An 11,877-nucleotide genomic window follows, 5' to 3' on the forward strand; every position below is an offset into this window, starting at 1 on the left:
GCGATTTGCAAAGACCTCAATAAATCAACCAGAGTTGATGGGACATTAAAACCAGCGCCCACCCACAGAGGGGACCTGATCCTGCTCCTTCCAGCCCACCCACACAGCTCGGGTTAAACAGAAGGCCTGGGTTGGTGTCCAGCTCCTCGGGGGTTTGACAGGGCTGGAGTGGGGCCCTCAGTGCCCCGGGGAGATTGGCACAGGGATCAAGGAGCCAGCAGCATCCCTTTCCATTGGCTGGTTGTGAGGGTGGGCCTGGCGTGGGCAGGAGCCCATGGGCAGGAGGTTTCCCCCAGCTGTGCTGGCAGGGAGGGTTTATCCCCTCCTGGACAAAGCTGATGGAGAAGGCAGCTATTCCAGGCTGAAAGCACATGGAATCAAAGTCACAGAGCAGTTTGGGAAGTGTCCCAGTTCAGGAGCTTGGAACAGTTTGTCCCTGTGTGGGTGTGCCCAAAGCTGGGCATTCCAAACCCTCTGGGCCATTGCCCAGCAACTGTTCCCAAGGGCCCATTGGCAGCAGCTGCCCAGGGCACAGCTGAGCCCTCAGGCTGGGAGCTGGCTGGGAAAGAAGCCTGGCAGAGGAGCTGGGAGAACTGCCCTGCAGGGACTCCTTGGCACCTCCACACCCACCTGAGGGCTCAGCTCTGCTCAGGGGCCAGCAACGAGTCCAAAATCCCCCCTGAGTGCCAGAGTCAGATCCCCCAGGGTGGAACTCCCTGCCCTGGGGGAGGCACTGGGGGCTCCCACCCAAACCTCAGGGGAGACAATCTGGGGCTTTGGGGACCTCTGGGACCACTGATTGGATGCAGAGGAGGAGCAGCCCCTGGCCAGGAGGAGCCACCACTCTGGCCCAGACTGTGCCATCATCTGCACCAACAGGTTTGTCCCTTCCTTTGCCTTTGGCCTCGGGGGCACCACGTGGGGCTCAGCACAGGGGCCACCAAACCCCCCTGTGTTTGTGCCCCAGGGGGCTGGGTTAGACTGCTGGGCTTGGGGGTTAAACCCAATTTCTCTTTGTGCCATTGCATTTATTGGAATATTGTTATTAAATTGTAACTCTGATTTATAATCTCTTTGGTGTTGGGTTCATTTCTCCTGCGGGTTCACCTTCAAACCAGCACAGGTTGGAAGAGGCCTCAGAGATCACCCAGTTCCCCGCCTTCCCCTGGACAGGGATGCCTTCCAGAGATGCAGGAGATGGGGAGGTGCCACGTGGCACCATAAGTGGGTGCTCAGACCCCTTCAAGACCCTTCCCTGAGCTGTGTCTCAGCCCCTCTGCAGACTCATGCAGTTCCATTCCCACAGCTTTTCCCTGGATGCTGAGCCCCCCATCCATCAGCTCAGAGAGGAAGCTCCTGCCCTCCACCCCCCTCCCAGCCCCCCTGCCCTTCCATCTCCTCTGTGCCAGCACAGGATTCCACACTTTTCTATCCATGATTTCCTTTCCAGGGTTAAGACATCACAGGAGAATCCAAAATTCACTGCAAACCACCATGGTGAGGGTGTTCCAGATGTCCAAGACAAGCCCATCCTGGGCACCCAAAGACATTCCCCCAGGGAGAAGTGCTGCCCTCGCAGATATTCTCACACCCACGGATGTGCTGCCAAGGGAGGCATCCCTGGATGTTTGTACTAAGCCATAATCACCCTGGAGTCACTTTATTGCTCTTTGAGCAGCCTGAGACAGAAATAAAGAATAAATTCAAATTATTAAACCTCTTCATCACTCCTTGTCACCGAGAGAAGGAACAAGGGTGTGAGCACCATTCGTGGTGGAGCCACACCAGGAACCCTCTTGTGGGGCTGAGCAACCACTGAGGGTCACCTCTGCCTGGGTGTTTGTCCCCCACCTGGGTGACCACACCAAGCCTTTGAGCTGATACCTGATGCTGTGAATGACCCTCCCCCCAAAACCAGGACTCTGAGCCACGTTAGTGCAGGGTAAGATAAAAAGTAAAGGTCCTTTAATATCCCAGGCCCTACAGCCCACAGGAATACAGGATGACATCCATGTGCTCCAGTTCTTGTTTCCATGGCTTTTATAATAAGATCCCTCCAATCATTGCTTTACACATTTCTCAGTCCAGCCCCAGTCCCACCCGTGGTCCAACCCCTGGAATTGGGTCTGGGGTTGTCAAGACCCTCTGTCTTCATCAGCTCTTCTTCCTCAGGCACACAAAGGTCTCTTGGAGCTCATCCAGTTCTGGCTTTTGGGTCACTCTGACCTGTGTTTATGTTTCATTCTGTGGGTCTTCTGATATCCTTCAGCTCTGCCTTGGAAAGGAGTCTGAACAAGATTAATTAACTAAAGGAATTTGAGCTCCCTGTTCTGGGACAGGGGTAGTGATAGAAAGGCATTAAACTTGAATTGTTAGAAATATTAACCCTCTAAAACTCTACAATTACTGTGTTCCTAAAATCTACAAAATGTGAAAATCAGAACAAAAACCCTTTGGCATCAGACCAAAGGGGGTTTTGATTTTTGATTTTTTCATTTTTATTTTAGAAGTAACTGTAGTAAAATGTAGGTTTATTGTGCTAATATTTCTGGCAGTTTAAGTTCTATTTTTATGTATCCTAACCCCTGCCACGTATCAGTACCTCAAATTCTTTTAGTTATTTAGTCTTGCTTAGACTCTTCAAGGTAAAGCTGAAGAATATCCAAAGACCTGCAGAATGAGACATAAACACAGGGCAGAGTGACCCAGAAATCAGAACGTTGGAAGAACTCCAAAGCCTGAGGAAGAGGAGAACTGATGAAGAGCAGGTCTCACCAACCCCAGACCCAGTTCCTGGGGGGTGAGACAGGGGTAGGACAAGGGGCAGGATGAGGCTGGACCAAGAGATGTGTGAAGCAATGATTGGATGGATCAGATTATAAAAGCCATGGAGACCAGAGCTCGGGGTGCACGTGGATGTCATCACATATTCCTGTAGGCACCAGGCCTGTTATTAAAGGGCTTTACTTTCTATCTTATCCCACACTAATTTGGCTCAGAGTCCTGCTTTTTGGGGGTCTCTCATGGCATCAGAGGCCTTTAGGAGGTTTTTGGCCCCCATCTCACCTGGGCTTCTCATCCCAGTGCCTTCCTCCACCAGGAGGAGGAGGAGGGGACGACAGTGCTCCTCTCCCGTGCAGGGATGACACAGGGATAAGAGTGCTGGAGTCTGTGAGCTGGTGAGACACATTGCTATGGAAACAGGAGCACCACGCACCTTAGACAGACCTGGAGGAGAAGACAAAGGGAGCTGAGAGGCACAGAAGAAGAGGAGAGTTGTTCTAACCCTTCCCAGGTGGGCACGGACACAGCAAGTCCCCCAGGCTGAGGAGTGAGAACATCCTGGAAGAGGCAAAGCAGAGATGGGACAGGCAGGTCAGCTCTGCTGGGAGGCCCCTCCATGCTCAGCAGGGACAGATGGACACATGACCACCTGCAGCTGCCCTGTGTGACTTCACTGGGTGGGAAACCAGCAGCGAAGCCAACAAGTGGCCACCATCTAAGGAGATGATGTCCCCAAGCTCTCCTACTGCAGAGCACACCAAACCAGCCTGGGCACCGTATCCAGGGCAGAGAAAAAGGCAACAGTGTGGTGAGGAGGTGGTTTGAGATCCATGGGCACCCTGGAGGAAGATAAGGTGCCCCTGGCACGGGGCCAGCTGCAGACACATCCCATGGTACTGAAGTCTCATAATCCTCACCTTACTCCTCGTTCCTTCTGCCTCAGATTCACAGGCACATCCAGTGTCCAATCACTGAGACCTTCCCAGCCCCACAGACCAACCCCATCCCCCCAGTTCCCCAAAAACTCATGTGGGAATGAAGCACCTCAAACCATCCAGGCTCCACAGGAAAACCCATCTCATCCTTAAGATGTTTCCTCACATGTTCCACCTCCCTGCTCCAGCATCAGCTCATTTCTCACCGAGTTCCCTCCCAGCCACCACTGCCCTCTCACACCTTTATTCCCTTGGATGATCAGCTCTTCCAGAGATGCTCCATTTGAATAAAGCCACCTCAGAGGCCACTTTTTGAGCAGCTGAACAACACAAACTCTTTTTTTTTCCCTCCATCAGACACTTTCTCCTCTTCACCCATAACTGAAAATAAAATGTGAAGGGATCTATCCTGCCTCCTAAAGCTTAATTAGTTGGGGTTTTTTTCCTCCCCACCTGCACAGAAATTGCTCCCACAGGTGTTCCAGGGCTTGCAAAAGCGACAGTTTTATCATTCAGTCATTGAAGGTTTTCAAATCCCTCAATTATCCACAATTCAGAGCCGTTTGAAGAAGCCCAAGAGCATCAGCAACTTCTGTAACAATCGACACAAAAGCACCTTCTAAGTGTCTCTTTTATGTGGCTCTGCCCATAATCATGGCAGGGAGATAAAGTTCTGTAATTTATTTCCACTAATACAGTCAGGCAGCAATTGATGTTTTTTTATGAGGGTGAATATGTCTGTGGGTTGTATTAATGTTTATAGGCCGGTAAATTTGATTTATATGGAATAATCAGCACTGCTATTGGGAAAGGCCCAGAGAGCTAATCTGATTTGCATTGATGAGATTAATATCAATTAAAAGCTTCCAGGTTTGCAGAGCACAGCTGAGTCTTGACTCCCACTGGCTCCAGTCCCAGCAGGTGAAGGGGATTCTGCTCTGCAGGCAACCAGCAGGTGTTTGACCCCCAAAACCTCCCAGATCTTGAGGGGTTTGGGTGTTCCTTCTGGTCCCACCACGGGAATAACAAGTCAGCTGTTGCAGGAGGAGGTGTTGGATCCACTCAGCTCTTGTTTCCCTCATTTAAGGGGGTGTCATTTAAGGGGAGGGCACAGGGTGGTCCTGTGTGCCATGGAGTGGGGCAGGGGCAGCCTCTGGAGGTGTCTGCTCGCCCCTCCGAGCCAGGAGGAAGGTGCAGAAGGGATTTTGTGGCTCCAGCAGCTCATGGTCACGGTGGTGTTTCAGTGCCCTCCTGTGCCCAAGCACCGATGGTGTTTCAGTGCCCTCTTGTGCCCAAGCACTGATGGTGTTTCAGTGCCCTCCTGTGCCCAAGCACCGATGGTGTTTCCAACCCCTTGTGCCCAAGCACCGATGGTGTTTCAGTGCCCTCTTGTGCCCAAGCACCGATGGTGTTTCAGTGCCCTCCTGTGCCCAAGCACCGATGGTGTTTCAGTGCCCTCTTCTGCCCAAGCACCGATGGTGTTTCAGTGCCCTCTTGTGCCCAAGCACCGATGGTGTTTCAGTGCCCTCTTGTGCCCAAGCACCGATGATGTTTCCAACCCCTCCTGTGCCCAAGCACTGATGGTGTTTCCAACCCCTTGTGCACAAGCACCGATGGTGTTTCCAACCCCTCCTGTGCCCAAGCACTGATGGTGTTTCCAACCCCTCCTGTGCCCAAGCACCGATGGTGTTTCCAACCCCTTGTGCCCAAGCACCGATGGTGTTTCAGTGCCCTCCTGTGCCCAAGCACCGATGGTGTTTCAGTGCCCTCTTGTGCCCAAGCACCGATGGTGTTTCCAACCCCTCCTGTGCCCAAGCACCGATGGTGTTTCCAACCCCTTGTGCCCAAGCACCGATGGTGTTTCAGTGCCCTCCTGTGCCCAAGCACCGATGGTGTTTCAGTGCCCTCTTGTGCCCAAGCACCGATGGTGTTTCAGTGCCCTCTTGTGCCCAAGCACTGATGGTGTTTCCAACCCCTTGTGCCCAAGCACCGATGGTGTTTCCAACTCCTCCTGTGCCCAAGCACTGATGGTGTTTCCAACCCCTTGTGCCCAAGCACCGATGGTGTTTCAGTGCCCTCCTGTGCCCAAGCACCGATGGTGTTTCAGTGCCCTCTTGTGCCCAAGCACCGATGGTGTTTCCAACCCCTCCTGTGCCCAAGCACCGATGGTGTTTCCAACCCCTCCTGTGCCCAAGCACTGATGGTGTTTCCAACCCCTTGTGCACAAGCACCGATGGTGTTTCCAACCCCTCCTGTGCCCAAGCACCGATGGTGTTTCCAACCCCTCCTGTGCCCAAGCACCGATGGTGTTTCCAACCCCTTGTGCACAAGCACCGATGGTGTTTCCAGCCCCTCTTGTGCCCAAGCACCGATGGTGTTTCAGTGCCCTCTTCTGCCCAAGCACTGATGGTGTTTCCAACCCCTTGTGCCCAAGCACTGTTGGTGTTTCCAACCCCTCCTGTGCCCAAGCACCGATGGTGTTTCCAACCCCTTGTGCCCAAGCACCGATGGTGTTTCAGTGCCCTCCTGTGCCCAAGCACTGTTGGTGTTTCCAACCCCTCCTGTGCCCAAGCACTTATGGTGTTTCCAACCCCTCCTGTGCCCAAGCACCGATGGTGTTTCAGTGCCCTCCTGTGCCCAAGCACCGATGGTGTTTCAGTGCCCTCTTCTGCCCAAGCACCGATGGTGTTTCCAACCCCTCTTGTGCCCAAGCACCGATGGTGTTTCCAACCCCTCCTGTGCCCAAGCACCGATGGTGTTTCCAACCCCTCTTGTGCCCAAGCACCGATGGTGTTTCCAACCCCTCCTGTGCCCAAGCACCGATGGTGTTTCCAGCCCCTCTTGTGCCCAAGCACCGATGGTGTTTCAGTGCCCTCCTGTGCCCAAGCACCGATGGTGTTTCCAAACCCTCTTGTGCCCAAGCACCGATGGTGTTTCCAACCCCTTGTGCCCAAGCACTGATGGTGTTTCCAACCCCTCTTGTGCCCAAGCACTGATGGTGTTTCCAACCCCTCTTGTGCCCAAGCACCGATGGTGTTTCCAACCCCTCCTGTGCCCAAGCACTGATGGTGTTTCCAACCCCTTGTGCCCAAGCACTGTTGGTGTTTCCAACCCCTCCTGTGCCCAAGCACCGATGGTGTTTCCAACCCCTCCTGTGCCCAAGCACTGATGATGTTTCCAACCCCTTGTGCACAAGCACCGAGGCTTTACAGAGGGGCTGAGCCTTGGAAATTATGATACCAAGGTCTCCTTGGTGGTTTGGGGAAAAAAGGAGACTTTCCACCAAGGTCAACCCCCAATTTGATCCCAGTCTCTGAAGAGGTAAAACTATTTAAAAATTACCCTGAATGCCTTAAGTACCAAGTGCTGTGGATCTCAAGGGAGGTCACCCATGGCTGGGAAGGAAGGGGGCACTTGGGGTGACTTGCTGCCCATGGAGTGCCCTGGGAGGCCCATCCTCTGCACCTGAGACCCCCAAGGCTGTGAGCTGATAATTCAGAGCTTAATTTTGTGCCTTATGTGAGGTGTCATGGAATGGGTTGGGTTGGGAGAGAACTTAAAGCCCACCCAGTGCCACCCCCTGCCATGGGCAGGGACACCTCCCACCAGCCCAGGGTGCTCCAAGCCCTGTCCAACCTGGCCTGGGACACTCCCAGGGCTGGGGCAGCCACAGCTTCTCTGGGCACCTGTGCCAGGGCCTGCCCACCCTCCCAGCCAGGAATCCCTTCCCAATATCCCAGTGTCAGTGGGAAGCCCTTCCCTGTGTTCTGTCCCTCCATCCCTTGTCCAAAGTCTCTGAGTGCCCTGGGCTGGCGATCACAGTGGGGTTGGATCAAGACATGTTGGATTCTCTGTCCCTGGAGGTGTTTCAGAGGACACTCAGAGCCACATCCAGTCCCTTCTCCAGCCTCGTTGCTCTTCTCTGGCCCCGCTCCAGCCCCTCAATCTCTTGCCTCAACTGAGGGGCCCAGAACTGAACACAACACTCAAGGTGTGGCCTCCCCAAGGCAGAGTCCAGGGGAAGGGTCACTGCCCTGGGCCTGCTGGCCACGCTAGTTTGGATCCAGGCCAGGATCCCATTGGCCTTCTTGGCCACCTGGGCACACTGGTGGCTCCTGTTGAGCCTCCTGTCCCTCAGTCCCCCCAGGTCCCTCTGCCTGGGTGCTCTCCAGCCACTCTGTGCCCAGCCTGGAGCGCTGCAGGGCTTGGGGTGGCCCAGTGCAGTCATCTCAGTGACTGTGTGGCTGAACAGCAGAGCCACGTGTGCCCTCCATGGGAATGAACACCCATCATTGCTGCTGTGCCATGGAGCCACCTGGAATGGGACCAGAACAAAGTCCCGCTGAGGAAAGACTGAAAGGATCCTTTTCTTACCCACTAATACAAAGGAATTCTGCTCAGGGGAAGGTTTTCAGTGACAACCACAATGTGAAGAAGCCCCACCATGAGCTTCATGTGAGTTTTGCCTGTGCCCAGGGCCCAGGTCACTGTCATAAAGCCACTGGAGGGGAAAGTCGTTGTCACTTTTCCTGCCTATCCTGGTGCCTTCCTCGAACGGGCAGAGACTACACAGTAGCCAGACCACCCAAAAATCCTAGAAACCTGCCCAAAAATCCTAGAAACCTCCCCAAAACCACCGGCAAACTTGCTGGGATGGCAGACAGCATCTAAATCTGCAGCAAGGGTGTGATGCCAGCCCAGAATTGGGCTCATGACGTGAGGAACTCCCGGGCACAGACAGAGTGTGATCCCCAAACATCACCTGTGACAGCACCCAGGAGCTCCCGAGCTGGAGCAGCATCCAGCCTTTCCTGGGGTTTCCTTCAGGGTTATAAACAGCCTTTCCTGGGGTTTCGTTCAGGGTTATAAACAGCCTTTCCTGGGATATCACTCAGGGTTATAAACAGCCTTCCTGGGATTTCCTTAAGGGTTAAAAGTGGCTCTAATCGCCACCTGAACAGGGTTTCATTGTGTTCATTGAGCTGTTAGCGCTGCTTGGATGGGAGACCTCCTGGGAAATGCCGGGGGCTGTAGGTTCTAGTCCTGAGGACTTCCCTGGCACTGTCCAAGCTCGCTCGGCCGTGGCAGATGAACCTCAGGACTGAAACGGTGGGGCCAGTTCTGTGCACGCTGAGCCTCACCTGAAATCCACTGCACAGGCTGGAAGGGCACGTGGGGACAGCCCTGCCCAAATCTTCGTTCGCGAAGTTTGGCCATACAGCGCTGCCGAAGGGCAGGCGCGTGTTTAGCGATGGTTTAAGCCGCGGTGGAGGAGTCCAGGTAGGGCTGGATCGCTTGGAAAGTCGGGCGAGGGCAGCCCCAGAACCCCCAGAGCCCCCGGGCACGGCGGGGGCGCTGCCAGGGCTGAGGCAAAATACGGGGTGTGAGCGGTTTGAGAGGAAATTTGCGGGGTTTTGGTGCTTTTTGCTGCATCCCGAGGACGCGGCGGCTCTTGGCGGTCGCACCGGGGAACTGCGGCTGCTCCGGGATCCGCAGCCCCTCCGCGATTCCCGCACCGGGGACCATCGAGACCCCCGGGACCGCCGCGATCCCCGCACCCCAGACCCCCGAGACTCCTGGGATCCCCGAGATCCCCACACCGGGAGCTCCCGGGACCCTCGAGATCGCCGGGACCTCCGCGATCCCCGCACCGAGGACCGCCGGGACCGCCGAGACCCCTGGGACCGCCGCGATCCTCGCACCGGGGGCTCCCGGCACCCCCGGGACCCTCGAGATCTCAGGGACCCCCGTGATCTCCGGGACCTCTGCGATGGCCGCAGTCAGGACCCCCGGGATTCCCGAGATTCCCACAACGGGACCCCTTGGGCCCCCGGGACCTCAGCGATCCCCGCACCGAGGACCTCCGGGACCCCTGAGATCCCGGGGACCCCCAAGATCCCACATCGAGGACCCCCGAGACACCCGGGACCCTCGAGATCCCCGTACCGAGGACCCCCGAGACCCCAAGACCCCCGGGACCTCCGCGATTCTGGCACCGGGGACCCCCGAGACCCCCGGGACCTCCGCGATTCTGGCACCGGGGACCCCCGAGACCCCAAGACCCCCGGGACGTCCGCGATTCTGGCACCGGGGACCCCCGAGACCCTCGGGACGTCCGCGATTCTGGCACCGGGGACCCCCGAGACCCCCAAGACCCCCGGAACCTCCGCGATTCCGGCACCGGGGACCCCCGAGACCCCCGGGACCTCCGTGATCCCCGCACTGAGGACCCCCGAGACCCCTGGGGACCCCCGAGATCCTCACACCGGGTATCCCGGTGTGCCCGCGCCCCCCTGCACCCCGCACACGCGTGTGCCCGCGACCCCCACACATCCACACACACGTGTGCCCATGACCCCAGGCACCTGCACACGCGTGTGCCAATGCCCCCACCCAGCTCCTCACACACGCACACCCCTGTGCCAGCGATCCCCCCATGCCCCTCCTGGGCACACACATGCACATGCATGTGCCTGAGCCCCCCCACATCTGTACACACATGTACCTGTGCACTCCACACCAGCACACATGCCTGGGCCCTGCATTCACACGTATGTGCACACACACACCTGGGCCCCTGCACTCACACGTGTGTGCACACACACACACCTGGGCCCCTGCACTCACACATGTGTGCACACACACACACCTGGGCCCTGCACTCACACATGTGTGCACACACACACGCCTGGGCCCTGCACTCACACATGTGTGCACACGCACACCTGCCACCATGTGAACTGCACACGTGTGTGCGCACACACACACCTGGGCCCCTGCACTCACACGTGTGAGCACACGCACACACATGGGCCCCTGCACTCACACGTATGTGCACACACGCACACCTGGGCCCCTGCACTCACACGTATGTGCACACACGCACACCTGGGCCCCTGCACTCACACGTATGTGCACACACGCACACCTGGGCCCCTGCACTCACACGTGTGTGCACACACGCACACCTGGGCCCCTGCACTCACACGTGTGAGCACACACACACACACGGGCCCCTGCACTCACACGTGTGAGCACACACACACACATGGGCCCCTGCACTCACACGTGTGTGCACACACACACACACCTGGGCCCCTGCACTCACACGTGTGTGCGCACACACACACCTGGGCCCCTGCACTCACACGTGTGAGCACACACACACACACGGGTCCCTGCACTCACACGTGTGAGCACACACACACACATGGGCCCCTGCACTCACACGTGTGTGCACACACACACACGGGCCCCTGCACTCACACGTGTGAGCACACACACACACATGGGCCCCTGCACTCACACGTGTGTGCACACACACACACACATCAGACACATTACACACGTTACACATAACACACGTTACACGTTACACACATGTACATCACACATTACACACGTGTTCCACGTTACACGCATGTACATCACACACATGTTACACATTACACACATGTACATCACACACATTACACATGTTACACGTTACACACATGTACACACACACGTTACACACATGCACATCACACACACGTTACACGTTACACACATGTACATCACACACGTTACACACATGTGCCTCACACACATTACACACGTTACACGTTACACACATGTACCTCACACACACGTTACACACATGTACATCACACACGTTACACACATGTGCCTCACACACATTACACACGTTACACGTTACACACATGTACCTCACACACACGTTACACACATGCACATCACACACACGTTACACGTTACACACATGTACATCACACACGTTACACACATGTACATCACACACATTACACATGTTACACGTTACACACATGTACCTCACACACACGTTACACACATGTACATCACACACATTACACATGTTACACGTTACACACATGTACCTCACACACACGTTACACACATGTACATCACACACATTACACACACGTTACACACATGTACCTCACACACATCACACACGTGTTACACGTTACACACATGTACATCACACACATGTTACACACATGTACATCACACACGCGCCCTGTGGGCGGAGCCTGTGCTGCGGTGGGCGGGGCTCTCTGCAAGGTGGGAGTGACCTGTGTCGGGGCGGGGCTCCCCGGTGGGCGGGGCCTGTGCGGGGCGGGGCTCCCCGCTGTGG

This window comes from Pithys albifrons, chromosome 25 (genome assembly GCF_047495875.1).
Source record: "Pithys albifrons albifrons isolate INPA30051 chromosome 25, PitAlb_v1, whole genome shotgun sequence".
NCBI lineage: Eukaryota > Metazoa > Chordata > Aves > Passeriformes > Thamnophilidae > Pithys > Pithys albifrons.